At 40.0% G+C, this 16,132-nt stretch overlaps 1 protein-coding gene across 2 annotated transcripts in view; it reads right to left on the bottom strand.

The window, feature by feature from the left end:
* The window catches only part of SOS1 (SOS Ras/Rac guanine nucleotide exchange factor 1), a 147,814-nt gene that overhangs the window by 104,369 nt on the left and 27,313 nt on the right, over positions 1–16,132 (bottom strand). The window lies entirely within an intron of this gene.

Below are 16,132 nucleotides of genomic sequence, written 5' to 3'. Positions count from 1 at the left end.
GGGGAGCTGGCAAACTCCAGTTGGTGAGCAAAATTAGTCCCAGAGTTGTAGCAAGTTATCTCAGCAGACGTAGACAAAACTGGTTTTTGTTTATATAAATAGGCAGTTTTAGCGGTGGACTTGCAGAGAATTACATTTCTAGAGCAATGCTACAGACCCTGAACACTTTTTCCCCTTGGCCGCTCTACTGATTTAGTTGGGTATGACAAAAATGACCCAATTCAGATGATTAACTTTGACACAGGTAATAGAAATAGTACAAGTAGATAAAAATCTCCCAGTCCAAGGTGGACAGGAGCAATTTAAAGCAGAATGGAATCTTGGGACACACCTACATCCAAGCAGCAAGCAGATGAAGATGAGGCAAAAGAATCAGGAAATGGTGGTTAGGGTATATTCTTAAGGAAGTCAGAAGAAGTAATACACAAAAGCCAGTCTCCAGGAGCTTCAAATGTTGCAAAACACCAACAGAGTATTTTTAAACAATTAATGTAGCAATAGCACAGAATTAGTGGCCTTTGAGAGAGGAATATGAATAGAGTAGCTGGAGCAAAACCCAAATTATAAGCAGTTAAGGAATAGATGGTAGGAGGAAGAAGGGAAGAGGGATCCTGAATATAGACTGTTCTTGGAAAAAGTTTATTCTCATACCTTACAAGTAGAAATGCTAACTGATAGACTTTTTGAAAAGTAATCTGGCAACCACTATCGAAATTAAAAATATCCCCTTTGCCTAGAAAATCCACTTTTGGGAATTTATCCTGTAAAAATAAAAGGGTATACATACAAAGATTTTATTGCATAGTGGCAAAAAACAGAAATAATATAAATGACCACCAGTAAGGGAATGGTTGGATACATTGTGGAATATGATTATTATGGGCTAAATAGTGTCCCTCCAAAATTCATATGAAGTCCTAAGCCCCAGCACCTCAAAATGTGAATGTATTTTGAGATAAAGTCTTTAAAGAGGTAATTAAGTTAAAATGAGGTCATTAGGGTAGGCCTGAATCCAGTTCAAGACTGGCATCCTTAATAAGAGGAGGAAATTTGAATACAGAAGAAAGACCATGTGAAGAAACAGGGAGAAGACAGCCATCTCTAAGCCAAGGAGAAAGGCCTCAGAAAAAAACAACCCACCAATATCTTCATCTTGGGCTTCTAGCCTCCAAAACTGTGAGAAAATTAATTGCTGTTGTTTAAGCCACTCAGTCTGTGGTACTCTGTTATGGCACCCCTAGCAAACTAATACAACTATATATGTAGCCATGAAAAAGAACAAATTAGAGCTATTAAGTGAGGTGTTTTTTTTTTTTTTTTTTTTTTTTTGAGATGGAGTCTCGCTCTGTCACCTAGGCTGGAGTGCAGTGGCACGATCTCAGCTCACTGCAAGCTCCGCCTCCCGGGTTCACGCCATCCTCCTGCCTCAGCCTCCCAAGTAGCTGGGACTACAGGCACCCTCCACCATGCCTGGCTAATTTTTTGTATTTTTAGTAGAGACGGGGTTTCACCATGTTAGCCAGGATGATCTCAAATCTCCTGACCTCGTGATCCACCTACCTCGGCCTCCCAAAGTGCTGGGATTACAACAGGCGTGAGCCACCGCCCTGCTAAGTGAGGTATTCTTAAGTGAGAAAACTCACACAAAAAACGTAAAATACAGGGAATTCTCAAAAAAAAAAACCCACATATACATATATACACGTGTATGTGTAATTATAAATTAAGTACATATTTACACACGAGCATGACAGCATGGAGAGAAATATGGAAGAATATAACCTTTGTTGTCAACATGGGTTATAAATGGTCCTGGGCAAGGCAGGGATGTGAATAGAAAAGGGGGAAAGAATGAATCATTCCTCCCCTAAAGCTGTACTAAAAATTACTCATATTTAAGCACATTTATAACATTTATGTCTATGTGTATATAAAATAAAATATAAATTAATAAAAATTTTCATTGGTATGTAGTTTACGCCAGTGTATATATTAACCATGGGAAAGATATATTTAAAGTCCTTTCCCACAGAAAATAACTACACACATCAAATTCCAAACATGTGTCAAGTGCTAAATTCATATCATTTTTCATATGTTTTGCTTTAAAAACAGTATGACCTTCCTAAACAACTTTTTAAAAATATTACTATGTGATAACAGAGTTCCCACCAATAAAGCAAGGAACTGACTCAAGAAGAGTCTCTGATGGTTTTTTAGTTCCTCTTCAACTATGCTCTTTATCTTCCAAAAGTGGCATGTATCCCTGTATCAATGATGTCCTGACACAGATGGGGTGCTTTATCAAATTCCCAGTGTTTTTCTCTGCTAGTGTTCCCATCTATCTTATCCTATTTTTATTTTTATTTATTTATTTATTTGAGACAGGGTCTTACTCTGTCACGAGGCTGGACTGCAGTGGCGTGTTCACAGCTCACTGCAGCCTTGACCTCTTGGGCCCAAGTGATTCTCCCACCTCAGCCTCCTGAGAAGCTGGGACTACAGGCATACACCACCATGCTCAGCTAATTTTTTCATTTTTTTGTAGAAATGGGTGTCTTACTATGTTGCTGAGGATGGTCTCAAACTCCTGGGCTCCAGTGATCCTTCTCTCTCAGCCTCCCAAAGTATTGGGATTCCAGGCAGGGGCAGTTATCCTACCCTATTTTAAGTTTCAATCACATTCTAAGAGGTATATTTAAAGCTGGAATGGCAATTCACAATACATGTGATGTATGTCTACTGCCTATCATTGGCAGTCTTCCTTAAAATGCCAAGAGATGGCAACTGTGATCCAAGTGTCTTTCTACTATCTTCACCAATTAATTTGCTCATAACCTCTAAGCAGTAGATTCTAGTTTCCAGGAAACCAAAGCCATAACAAGCAACGAAAAAAACTTTTCAAATTCAAACTTCTCCAAATAAATCAGATTCCTTGATATATGACCACTTCACAGCAAACTGATTTACTAGATGAACTAAACAGATTTCTTCACATTTACAGAAACTATCATTTCTAGACAATAAAATGGTCAATGTCATCTGTGAATTCCACCTACGAATTTTATCAATTTTTCAGACTTTCTGAGTAATGGAAAGGCTACATCCCAAATATGATACATGCACACATTCAACAGATAGTATAAGAGACACAACCCCCACCCTCAAGGAGCTTAGAAGTACAATAGGGGAACTAGACCATCAAACAAACAATTTATTTAAACATAATAATAAACAAAAGTATAACTATGTAAGAGGCAGAGTAGTATAAGAAGGTTAAGTGTGAGCTACATTGTCTACATTAAAATATTTGTTCTTTCAATTACCAGAGTGTAACCCTGGGCAAATTACTCCTTCTGGTAATATTACATACCAATATATTGTCAGTCTTTAATAAATGTTACCTGTAGCTATTATTGATGTTCTTGTTAAAGTACAGGATACCATGAGGCTACTAAATGGCCGCCTAAGTTAACCTAGTGGTTCTGGAAAAGATTATAGCTGAAAGCTGAAGGGTGAGCAGAATTTAGGTGAAAAGTGTATTGGTGAAGTGAGAGGGATAACATTCTAGGCAAAGGAAGCAGACTGTATACAAGTGAAGGGGAGAGTGAAGGAAATGAAATTAAGAGATAGGGCCCAGATCACTGACCAGATACAGGTGCATATACTAGGATAAGGAATACTGTAAGATGAGCAGATGTTTTCATAAGTGGGAGAGGGAACAAGAGATCAAGAGTTCTGGACTCCATTATGCTTGAGATCTTTGAGACATGCAATTAGCAAACAGGCAGTTTAACATACTACATATTGGGAAGCAAGTCTGGATTACGTTTTTAATAATTTTATCATATAATGCCCTGTCCTATCAAAATAAGAAGTGATTAGATATTAAATCACTATAAAATAAAAATGCCCTTCCCTGACAATTCCATGTTGGTAGACAGGAAAGCTAGAGGAAAATTAGTGTAAAACAGGAACACTAGAAATGGCTTTTCCCCACATCTTTCTACTTTACTAAAACATGGCTGGATGTCCTAGGAAAGGACAGGAGTCTGTTGACTCCTGGGCTCAACTGTGACAAATACATTCTTCAAAAGGGAAATAGTCACGGTTGTGTGTTTTTTTTTTTTTTTTTTTTTTTTTGAGACAGAGTCTCATTCTGTTGCCCAGACTGGAGTGCAATGGCACGATCTCAGCTCACTGCAACCTCTGCCTCCCCGGTTTAAGCGATTCTCCTGCCTCAGCCTCCCAAGTAACTGGAATTACAGGCACCCGCCACCATGCCTGGCTAATTTTTGTATTTTTAGTAGAAACGGTATTTCGCCAATTTGGCCAGGCTGGTCTTGAACTCCTGACCTCAGGTGATCCACCCACCTCAGCCTCCCAAAGTGCTGGGATTACAGGCATGAGCCACTGCATCTGGTGACAGTTTTTGAAAATTATACTATTATGCACAAATGGTTGGGTATAGAAGCCGCTTCAATGCAAGGGAAGAGAAGAAAAACAATTCCACAGACTCACATATCTGCTTTAGATTTCCAGATAAATCACATTATTTAGTATTTTATTAAGTATTCACATAGTAATACTTCATAAGAATACTTTCTTAGACAGAATAAAGTATCTTAGTTTTGTAAATATTAACCACTGCCAACATGGCAAGAACAGTGGCACTGTCATTTAACAGTCATGTTTACAAAATAAAGTCGTCTTAAGTCTATGGTTCATGACTAACTTAGCAATTTTACATTTTTGGGGTGGCAAAACAATTAAACAGAATATTTACAATGGCCTCAATAACACCTGCTCTTTTCTTGGAGACTGCTAAGAGGAGTTGTAATCAGATCTGTCTTGGACGTCTGACTTTATCTGTATAATCTTAGGCAACTCATTAAATCTCCAAAGTCTCAAGCGTCTCACCTGAAAATGGCAATTATCACCACCAGAGGATAACATGATGATCAAATGAGATAACATGTCAGAAAGTGCTTTATTTTATTTTTGAGACAGAGTCTCACTCTGTCACCCAGGTTGGAGTGCAGTATGCAATTTTGGTTCACTGCAACCTTTGCCTCCCCTCTCCTCCCAGGATCAAGAGGTCCTCCCACCTCAGCCTCTGGAGTAACTGGGACTACAGGTGCATGCCACCATGCCCAGCTAATTTTTAATTTTTTTGTAGAGATGGGGCTTAGCCACATTGCCCAGGCTGGTCTTGAACTCCTGGGCTCAAGTGATGCTCCGGCCTTGGCTTCCCAAAGTGCTGGGATCACAGGCATGAGTCACTGCACCCAGCCGAAAGTGCTTTAAAATGTGGTAGAATGCTAAATAATTATTAGTAGTCCTTACTCACATTAACCACATGAAGTAAGGTATAAATATTAACAGCTGAATTAAACATAAAAACTTAGATGATTATACTTTAACTCATCAATCTGATAAATTTCTCTTTAAAGATATACCAACAAAATCCAGTTTACCCCACTTTCCATCAGATAATCCCATGTATCAGTGGTTCTTAAACCATGCATAACAATAAACTGAAAAGGATTTTTTTTTTTTTTTTTTTTAATGCAGCATTCTAGGCCCCACCAATAGAAATTCTACTTTAGTATGCCTGGGATGGAGCCAAGGAAGTGACTTTTTTTTTTTTTCAATTGTGGTAAAATACACACAACACAAAATTTACCATTTAACCATTTCTACATGCACAATTCAGTAGCATTGTTGTGCAACCATCACTACTATCCATCTCCAGAACTTTTTCATCATCTTGGCCTGGAACTCTGTACCAATTAAACAATAAATCCCCAATTCCTCCTCCCTGCAGGCTCTGGAAACTACCATTCTACTTTCTGTCTCTATGAACTGAACTATTCTAGGTATCTTAGAAGTGAAATCATGTAATATTTGTCCTTTTGTTTTTGGCTTCTTTTCACTTGGTAAAATGTTTTCAAGGTTCGCCCATGCTGCAGCACCAGAATTACATTCCTTTCTAGGGCTGAATAATATTCTATTACATGTATGTATATACTACATTTTATTTATCTATTCATCTGGTAACTGACATGTGGTTTGTTTCTACCTTTTGGCTATTGTGAAAAGTGCTGCCTGTAAACACTGGCGTACAAATATCTGTTCAAATCCCTGCTTTCAATTATTTGGAGTACAGAGCTAGAAGTGGAATTACTAGATCATACGGTAATTCTATGGTTAGTTTTCTGATGAACTGCCATATTGTTTTTTACAGAAGCTATACCATTTTAGATTCCCACCAACAATGCACAAAGTTTCCAATTTCTTTACATCCTTGTGGTTGTCCTTTGGTTTTCGTTTTTGGTTTTTTATTTTAAATAGTAGCCACCCTAATTGGTATGAAGTGGTATCTCACTGTGGTTTTCATTTCCATTTCACTAATGATGAATGTGCCTTTACAAAACAAAACAAAACATCTCTCGTGATACTGATAGAGTGGCCAGTAAAGATATCACATTCTTCATAAAACACTGATCCAATATTAGGCAGCCCTCAAAATAGGGAAGAAATGAGCAAGAAAGTTGACTCATAAAGTAGTGTTCAAAAGTAGCCAACCTGGCCCAGCACAGTGGCCCATACCTGTAATCCCAGCACCTTGGCCATCCCTGGCCAACATGGGCACATCACCCGGAGGTCAGGAGTTCAAGACTAGACCGGCCAACATGGTGAAACCCCATCTCTACTAAAAATACAAAAAATTAGCTAGGCATAGTGGCACACACCTGTAATCCCAGCTACTCGGGAGGCTGAAGCACGAGAATTGCTTGAACCTGGGAGGTGGAGGTTGCAGTGAGCCATTGCACCACGGCACTCCAGCCTAGGCAACAGAATAAGGCTCTGTCTTAAAAAAAAAAAAAAAGAAAGAAAAGAAAAGAAGCCAACCTAAAAAAGCTCCCAATGACCAAAGCTGCAACAATTTACACAACAAAATAAGTAGCAATACTATTGGATTATAACCCAAAAAGTAAAAAAACATGTCCTTGAGTCTCCTACTAGAGGGCAGTGACTGTCTCACTTATCTTTATATCCTAACACTTCCCATGTTCATGGCACTAGTATAGTCAATCAACTGATGTAATCTTGGCTTTCATTTATCCTCTCTTTCTGAGATCTGAGTCTCACTCTTTTTATTGAAATAATCTATTTATAAAACCTCTGGTCCAGGCGAAGCGGCTCACGCCTGTAATCCCAGTACTTTGGGAGGCCAAGGAAGGTGGATCATTTGAGGTCAGGAGTTCGAGACCAGCCTGGACAACATGGTGAAACTCAGTCTCTACTAAAAATACAAAAAAAAAACAAAAAAAAATTAGCCAGGTGTGGTGGCATGCGCTTGTAATCCCAGCTACTTGGGAGGCTGTGGCAGGAGAATCACTTAAGCCTGGGAGGCAGAGGTTGTAGTGAGCTGAGATCACACCACTGCACTCCAGTCTGGGCAACAGAGTGAGACCCTATCTCAAAAAAAAAAAAAAAAAAAAAAAAAAAAAAACAAAACCACTCTGTGCATAAACACTAAATGCAGACTACTAAATAGCAAATAATTCATCTTCAAATGGTAGCGCCTAGGGCTAGTTTAGTTCAACAAACTCTTATCAAGCACCTTTTAATATGCCAATCCAGGGAACTTCTTCCTCTATGATCATTTTTCTTCTTTTGGGGGGCTGGGGGATGGCTGACACAGTAATTGAGCTCTTACACACAGTATTTTTTGTTTATAAGAATCTTTAGGCTGGGCGCGGTGGCTCAAGCCTGTAATCCCAGCACTTTGGGAGGCCGAGACGGGCGGATCACGAGGTCAGGAGATCGAGACCATCCTGGCGAACACGGTGAAACCCCGTCTCTACTAAAAAGTACAAAAAAACTAGCCGGGTGAGGTGGCGGGCGCCTGTAGTCCCAGCTACTCGGGAGGCTGAGGCAGGAGAATGGCGTAAACCCGGGAGGCGGAGCTTGCAGTGAGCCGAGATCTGGTCACTGCACTCCAGCCTGGGCGACAGAGCGAGACTCCGTCTCAAAAAAAAAAAAAAAAAGAATCTTTAGCAGGCCTAGTGTGGTGGCTCATGCCTGTAATCCCAACACTTTGGGAGGCCGAGGTGGGCGGATCGCCTGAGGTCAGGAGTTCGAGACCAGTCTGGCGAACATGGCAAAACCCTATCTCTACTAAAAATACAAAAATTAGCCAGGCATGGTGGCAGGTGCCTGTAATCCCAGCTACTAGAGAAGCTGAGGCAGGAGAATTGCTTGAACCTGGGAGATGGAGGTTGCAGTGAGCCCAGATTGTGCCATTGCACTCCAGCCTGGGCGACAGAGCAAGACTCTGTCTCCAAAAACAAAACAAAACAACTTTAGTGCTTATCGCATCTTTTTAATGTATAGTTTATGTATATCAGTGCTTTTCAAACTTAAATCACCTAGAAATTTTGTTAAAAATACAGCTTCCAATTCAGTAGTTCTTGGGTAGAGCATTTTTTGTTGTTTTGTTTTTTTGAGACAGAGTCTCACTCTGTCACCCAGGCTGGAGTACAGTGGTGCGATTTTGGCTCACTGCAACCTCCGCGTCCAGGGTTCAAGTGATTCTCCTGTCTCAGCCTCCCGAGTAACTGGGACTACAGGTGCACGCCACCATGCCCAGCTAATTTTTGTATTTTTAGTAGAGACGGGGTTTCACCATATTGGTCAGGTTAGTCTCGAATTCCTGACTTTAGGTGATCCACCTGCCTCGGCCTGCCAAAGGGCTGGTATTACAGGCGTGAGCCCCTGTGCCTGGCCGAGCATTTGGTATTTTTATCAACCTCTCAGGTGAGGCCAACACTGCTGGTCTGAGGAATGTCCTTTGTGCAGCGAGAGTATACACATCTGTCTATTTGCTGGATTTTTACCTCCTTGAGGGTAGTGAGCATGTCTTACCTTTGTACCCTAGTTCCTGGTACTTGAGTGGAAGCTCACTACACTTTGAATAAGTGAATGAAATTACATATGCAGTGTGTTCAACTCCTGATGTTCCACCTGTGAATCCAAATGGAAAGTTCAACTTTCCCATAGGTATAAATAATCATCTATAAGCCCCTTAACTCTTTTCCAACTCCTTTTTTCTACTGTTTTAGCTCAGGAAATCCTCTCCTTATTCCTGAACAAAAAAATGAACTTAAACATAACTGGATCACTCCTACTGGCATATAAAAGCACTCAAAAAAACAAGAAGGAAAAAAAAAGCTTTCCTTTTCCTCATGTCCCCCAGTATTCACGACATTCTTTGCCTTTCAGAGGTAGATTCCTCAAAAGGATCTCCACAGTCACCTTTTCTATACCAGCCCCCCAGGCTTCTCCACCCAGGGCTGTCATGGTCACCAGGAGATGCCATTCTATAATATGGCCAGGACTAAATCCCTGTATGCATCTCATCTGACCTCCTGGCAGTATGACAGTTGACCACTTTCACTTTCTTGCCACTCCTTCATTTAACTTCCAAGTCATCATTCTCTCCTAATGGTTTACTCCAATGGACACAACATAGCCCAATTATGATCATTTCTCACTACCTACACTACTAGCTCATACTGCCATCACCTCTTTTCTCTAAAATAGTCACTTTGCTTCATTATTATCCCCACAAAAGTCTGTTTTTCTTCACAAATTGACCATAATTAATATTTTAACTTAAGTTTGATTATGTCACTCCTTCGCCTAAAATCCTCGAGTGTTCTACTATCACTAGTGCTAAAGCCCTACATGAAGTGGTTCCTATCTCTCCAAACGTAACTTTTCTCACTCTTCTTCACATACGCTATACTCTAGTCATACTGGTTGCTTTTTTTCTTTTTTCTTTTTGGAGACAGGGTCTTCTCTTTCACCCAGGCTGGAGTGTAGTGGGAGGATCACGGCTTACTGCACATACTGCTTGTCTTGATGTTTCTTGCATACCCCAAGCTTGTCTTGCTTCAAGGTCTTACACTAACTACCCTCTTCTAGGGTGTTCCTCCACCAGAGTCTCTGCATTACTGGCTGCTTCTGAACATTCTAGTCTCTTCTCCAATGTCACCTCCTCAGAGAGGCTGTCCTCGACCATTATGTTTTTAAGAGTACCCCCACTCTCCTGCCTCTCAGACCCTACTTATCACAACCTGCTTTATTTTCTTGATTCTACTTACTGTTATCTAAAACTACAGTATTTCTTTGTCTATTTGTCTGCTTTCTCCTGCTAGAATGTAAGAGACTTTGTCTCATCACCCGCTCTCTCCTGATATCTAGAACACTGCTTGGCATTTCTGTTGGTGGGTTGAATGAATAAATGAAATGATTAAAAACCAAAACACACCAAATAAATTTATAATTCAAGAAAAAGCAACTTGAAATTTTACAAAACTAAAAGAAATCTGAACATGTGATATGAAATAAAGTATCTTCAAAGCAAGACAAATTTAAATCCACTTGAAAGCTCTTAGTTGTAAAAATAGTCTCTCCAAACTAGGCATTTGAGAAAAACTTCATATTACTTAAATTCCCAAATTAAAGTTTAAAATGAAAATGACAATTTACTTCTAAATATCAAAGTGCTACAATGTTAACTTCAGAACTTTAATGAGGCAGTATCACTTCTTTGGTAAACTGTGACTCTTAAAAAGCCACGTTAAGCATGTACAAAGATTTCAAAAAATCAGTTATTAATACTATAGAAATACTTTTTTAAATAAATGCTTTTTTTTTTTTTTTTTTTTTTTGAGACGGAGTCTCGCTGTGTCACCCAGGCTGGAGTGCAGCGGCCCGATCTCGGCTCACTGCAAGCTCCGCCTCCCGGGTTTACGCCATTCTCCTGCCTCAGCCTCCGAGTAGCTGGGACTACAGGCGCCCGCCACCACGCCCGGCTAGTTTTTTGTATTTTTAGTAGAGACGGGGTTTCACCATGTTAGCCAGGATGGTCTCGATCTCCTGACTTCGTGATCCACCCGCCTCGGCCTCCCAAAGTACTGGGATTACAGGCTTGAGCCACCGCGCCCGGCCATAAATGCATTTTTTTAAACTAACATGATTTAACAAAAGGATCTCTAACCTTCCAACGATTTCGAAAGATAAGCACTATTTTCCCCTACACAAATAATGAAGATATACAGGCCATTCTTCCATATGTGAATAATTAAGACCTGGGTTAGAATCTTTCCTATTTCTATGATATTTTCCTAAAATGCATGATCATCTATGTGGTTAGTTCTTAGGAAACTACAGTAGTAAACAATTTCTAGTGTTATTGCAATGAGGAGGCACATTTGTGTACTCTGTAGCAAAGGACTGGCAATCCAAATGACTTGGTGCCACTTACACTTTCACTTCCACCAAGACATGACAAGGTCAGAGTCTGACATAAAAGTGTTAAGTGTTTCTGATTACAATGCCATTGCCAAGTATATAAGCAGTTCTGTTCAGAGATTATTTCCACATTCAACAAATATATTCTGGTAGGTCTTCACTAAATTAAGATTATTTAACACAATATCGAATCTATTTGTTAAGAAATGAGAGGGAACGACAAGCACAAAAGCCCAGAGACAGGAGATTGTTTAGAGGAACAAACAGCAAGGAGACCAGTGTGACTAGAGCAGAGTCAGCAGAGTTGGAGATGAGATCAGAGAGACAGTAGGAGGCCATATCACATAAGGACTTTGACTTTTGAGTGTGATGGAGTGGCAATTATGGAAAGCCAATTGGAAGGCCTTTACAGCCTCTTTATAAGGATGCATTGCTACTTCTACTGTAAGGAACAAAAAGTTCATTGCTATAGTTTCAGATTCCATGTTGTAATTAACCTATAAGAAATTACCACTTGTGGGGTTTGACATTAAAGAAAAATACAGTATTCGTAATATCTGAAAAAGTTGTTAAATACCTTTTCTCTTTTCAAATATTGGTATGTAGGAGGCTGAGTTCTTCTTCATATATTTCAACTAAAACAGCGTATCACAAACCGATTGAATGCAGAAACAGAAAATGAGAATCCAGATTGTACTATTAAGAGATTTGCAAAAATACTAAACAATGTCACTCTTTGCTAATTTTTTTGTTGTTGTTTTGGAAAACAGTTATTTTCTCTTTTTTTTTTTTCTTTCTTGGAAAACTGTTATCTTAATATTTAAAATGTTACTGTTGTTAACATGTAATGGATTCATTATTTTTAAATAAGCCAATAATAATTGAAATTTTTTATGTAAAAATTGATGGGTATAATGCATACAAACAGTACTTTTGGGGAGTCTTGATAATTTTCTAAGAGTGTGAAGGAGGCCGGGTGCGGTAGCTCACGCCTGTAATCCCTGCTCTTTGGGAGGCCGAGGCGGGTGGATCACAAGGTCAGGAGTTCAAGACCAGCCTGGCCAAGATGGTGAAACCCTGTCTCTACTAAATATACAAAAAATTAGCTGGGTGTGGTGGCAGGTGCCTGTAATCCCAGCTACTCAGGAGGCTGAGGCAGAGAACTGCTTGAACACAGGAGGCAGAGGTTGCAGTGAGCCAAGATCGTACCACTGTACTCCTGTCTGGGCAACAGAGCAAGACTCTGTCTCAAAAAAAAAAAAAAAAAAAAAAAAAAAGACTGTGAAGGGGCCCTGAGACCAAAAAACTTGAGAACTACCATCTGCCAATCTAACATAACCCTGGAATAGCATTTTCAATTACCAGTAACAATTTCTAAGGACTCTTTGTTGGGTTAACTACGAAAAATCTATTTACAAATAACTTAGTCACATACAGCTTCTTTATAAGGATACATTGCTACTTTTCCCTATTCCCCTACCAAAACCACAAGCCATAAACCTCTTAGTCCAGTGGTTTTCAAACCTTTTAGATGGGAAGAAGCTCCCAAGAGAAATCCTCACTGAGCCACAATATATAATACAAATAAAAGTAGGGCCAACCAGGTTAAAATGGGGGTGGTGTCTTCAGTCTCCTGTTCATTCTTCCTCTCAGCTACAATAAAAGCCACCTAAGGCACTTCATACAGTTAGACTGAATGAGGTTTAAAAACCTGTTGTAAACCAGCTGTTCAAATTTGATGCTTGCAAAAGTTTCAGAAAGATTCTGGCATTGTTTCACAATGATTATTTTCAACTCCACCCTCCAGTAGACACCAGATGTATGGTGTTTGCATCTACACAGAGAACCACAAAACTGTTTAAATCTCAGAGAATTCTCAGACTCCTGAGAATATCTAGAGATTCCAGTTTGAGAAACTACTGGAAGACTGGTGGATGGGTACAGGTCAATCTGAAAAGGCTTCCTGTAGGAAGACACACTATGATTAAGCTAGGGGAAAAGTCTTAGCTCAGAGATGAGAGATTCAGTTAGGAAAAGCTAAGGTAAGGCACATTTCCTAGGTTATCAGGAGAACTAACAGCCAGGCAGAATGTGGCTCACAAGTACCAGAGTTCTGCAGGCTACATTCAAAAGTTTGTGTTTGAGACACTGAAATAAGTCCTCATTCTCCTGAATCTGGGGCAGAAGTGCACTTCCTACTCTAAAGAGTTCTCTGTTCTAGTCAAAATTAAAATGATGAAAACACACCAAGCCTTAATAGAAATACTTGTTTTTGAGATAAAAACGATTTCAGTTCCACATATTCTGAAATTTACATAGGATAGAGCTGTGTGCAAAGAGGAGAGAGAGGAATCATTAGAGTTTTAACAATGAAGCAGGAAGATTATTTTAGCAACATTACAGAATGGTTGAAATAGACTGTTGGGTATGTAGAAGTCTAGGTATGTGCTGACCAAAGGCAATTAGGAAATAATTTGATAAGTCAGTCAACAGTGCTTTCAATCTATTTTTAGTGTTTAATAGCATTATCTATGCATTTTACAGTTGACACCTGAAAAGCTAGATGTTTATGTGGAGCTATTTGGCTACCCAAATTCCTCTTATAAAAGAAACAACACAGATCATCTAATTTAGAAAAACAAACCTTCATTAACTACTAAGGTGAAGGGCTAAGGAAAAAGAGATTTTAAAAAGTCGGTAATTATTACCGAATTGGCTAGAGATAAAATTTTTAAAAGAAGGAAGAGGACAGTCTTTTATTTTTACTATTACATATCCCTTCTTCATCATTCCCTCTAAACTTTCTAATAGGCTTAAGACTTCTCTAAGAAACAACCTGTTCGTTCTACTCAATTTTACATAAGTTTATTAATGGAAATCTGTGCCACATCTCACTAGCACATACTCTTCAACTATCTTCTTCCTTACATGTTTTAAGAGCAGAATAAAAGAGATGCCTATAACACATTAAAAATTATTTATTGGACTAAATTCATGTATTACTTTGTTGTAAAATAATCAAATAGCATTTAGCACAGAATCAAGTAACTTCAAATATCTTAAGCTTATTTGTTACCTAATAAAATGTTACCAAAGAGATCTGTATTTGAAAGTCACTAAAAATATCTTGGCTGAAATACATATACTTTTCTTCAAAAAATATAAAGAACTGCCAGAAATAAACTCCCTAAGAGCTACCTATACCTACCAATAATTAGCTACACAATCTTGGATTAAGAGATTTAACTAATCCCTATGAGGGGTGGGGACAATTGGATGATCTACAAAATCTCTTTAAGCTGTAACATTCTCTATTATTTTCTTAAACTCAAGGAAATTCATGAGGATCTGACAGGAGACAAGCCTACAGAAAAAAGTAGACCTTATGTACGGCAAGAGTTTTAAAAGAAACCCCAAAATTTAGGCACTAACCATGACTATATAAACACTCTTTATATATAAATATATGCAAATTGAAGAGATGCAAATATGAGCTATAAACTAAAATGTTGTCATGTTTATCAGGTAGAAATTCCTACATATCAGCATATCACTAATTCTTTATGACAGTTATAGGGATCATGAAGGAAGTGGTCCATGAACCAAAGCATCAGCATGTTCTGTTAAAAATGTGAATTCCGGGGCCCACCCAAGATGGCCGAATAGGAACAGCTCCAGCCTCCAGCTCCCAGCGTGAGTGACACAGAAGACAGGTGATTTCTGCATTTTCAACTGAGGTACCGGGTTCATCTCACTGGGGCGTGTCAGACAGTTGGCACTGGTCCTCGGGTGCAGCCCCACCAGCCAGAGCTGAAGCAGGGCAAGGCATCACCTCACCTGGGAAGCACAAGGGGGAAGGGAATTCCTTTTCCTAGCCAGAGGAAATTGAGACACACAACACCTGGAAAATCGGGTCACTCCCACCCTAATACTGCGCTTTACCAAGGGTCTTAGCAAACGGCACACCAGGTGATTATATCCCACACCTGGCCCAGAGGGTCCCACACCCATGGAGCCTCCCTCATTGCTAGCACAGCAGTCTGAGATCTAACTGAAAGGCGGCAGCAAGGCTGGAGGAGGGGAGCCCGCCATTGCTGAGGCTTAAGTAGGTAAACAAAGCAGCCGGGAGGCTCGAATTGGGTGGAGCCCACCACAGCTCAAGGAGGCCAGCCTGCCTCTGTAGACTCCTCCTATGGGGACAGGGCATTGCTAAACAAAAAGCAGCAGAAACCTCAGCAGAGGTAATTGTCCGTCTGACAGCTTTGAAGAGAGCAGTGGATCTCCCAGCACGGAGGTTGAGATCTGAGAACGGACAGACTGCCTGCTCAAGTGGGTCCCTGACCTCTGAGTAGCCTAACTGGGAGACATCCACACTAGGTGCAGATTGACACCTAACACCTCACACGGCAGGGTACACCCCTGAGACGAAGCTTCCAGAGCAAGAATCAGAAAGCAACACTCGCTGTTCAGCAATATTCTATCTTCTGCAGCCTCCACTGCTGATACCCAGGCAAACAAGGTCTGGAGTGGACCTCAAGCAAACTCCAACAGACCTACAGCTGAGGGTCCTGACTGTTAGAAAGAAAACTAACAAACAGAAAGGACACCCACACTAAAACCCATGAGTACGTCACCATCATCAAAGACCAAAGGCAGATGAAACCACAAAGATGGGGAAAAAGCAGTGCTGAAAAGCTGGAAATTCAAAAAATCAGAGCGCATCTCCACCTCCAAAGGAACGCAGCTCATCGCCAGCAACGGAACAAAGCTGGATGAAGAATGACTTTGATGAGTCGAGAGAAGG

Source organism: Macaca thibetana, chromosome 13, assembly GCF_024542745.1.
Source record: "Macaca thibetana thibetana isolate TM-01 chromosome 13, ASM2454274v1, whole genome shotgun sequence".
Lineage (NCBI taxonomy): Eukaryota > Metazoa > Chordata > Mammalia > Primates > Cercopithecidae > Macaca > Macaca thibetana.
The sequence above is the reverse complement of the archived record's forward strand: the minus strand, read 5'-3'. Positions and strand labels throughout refer to the sequence as shown.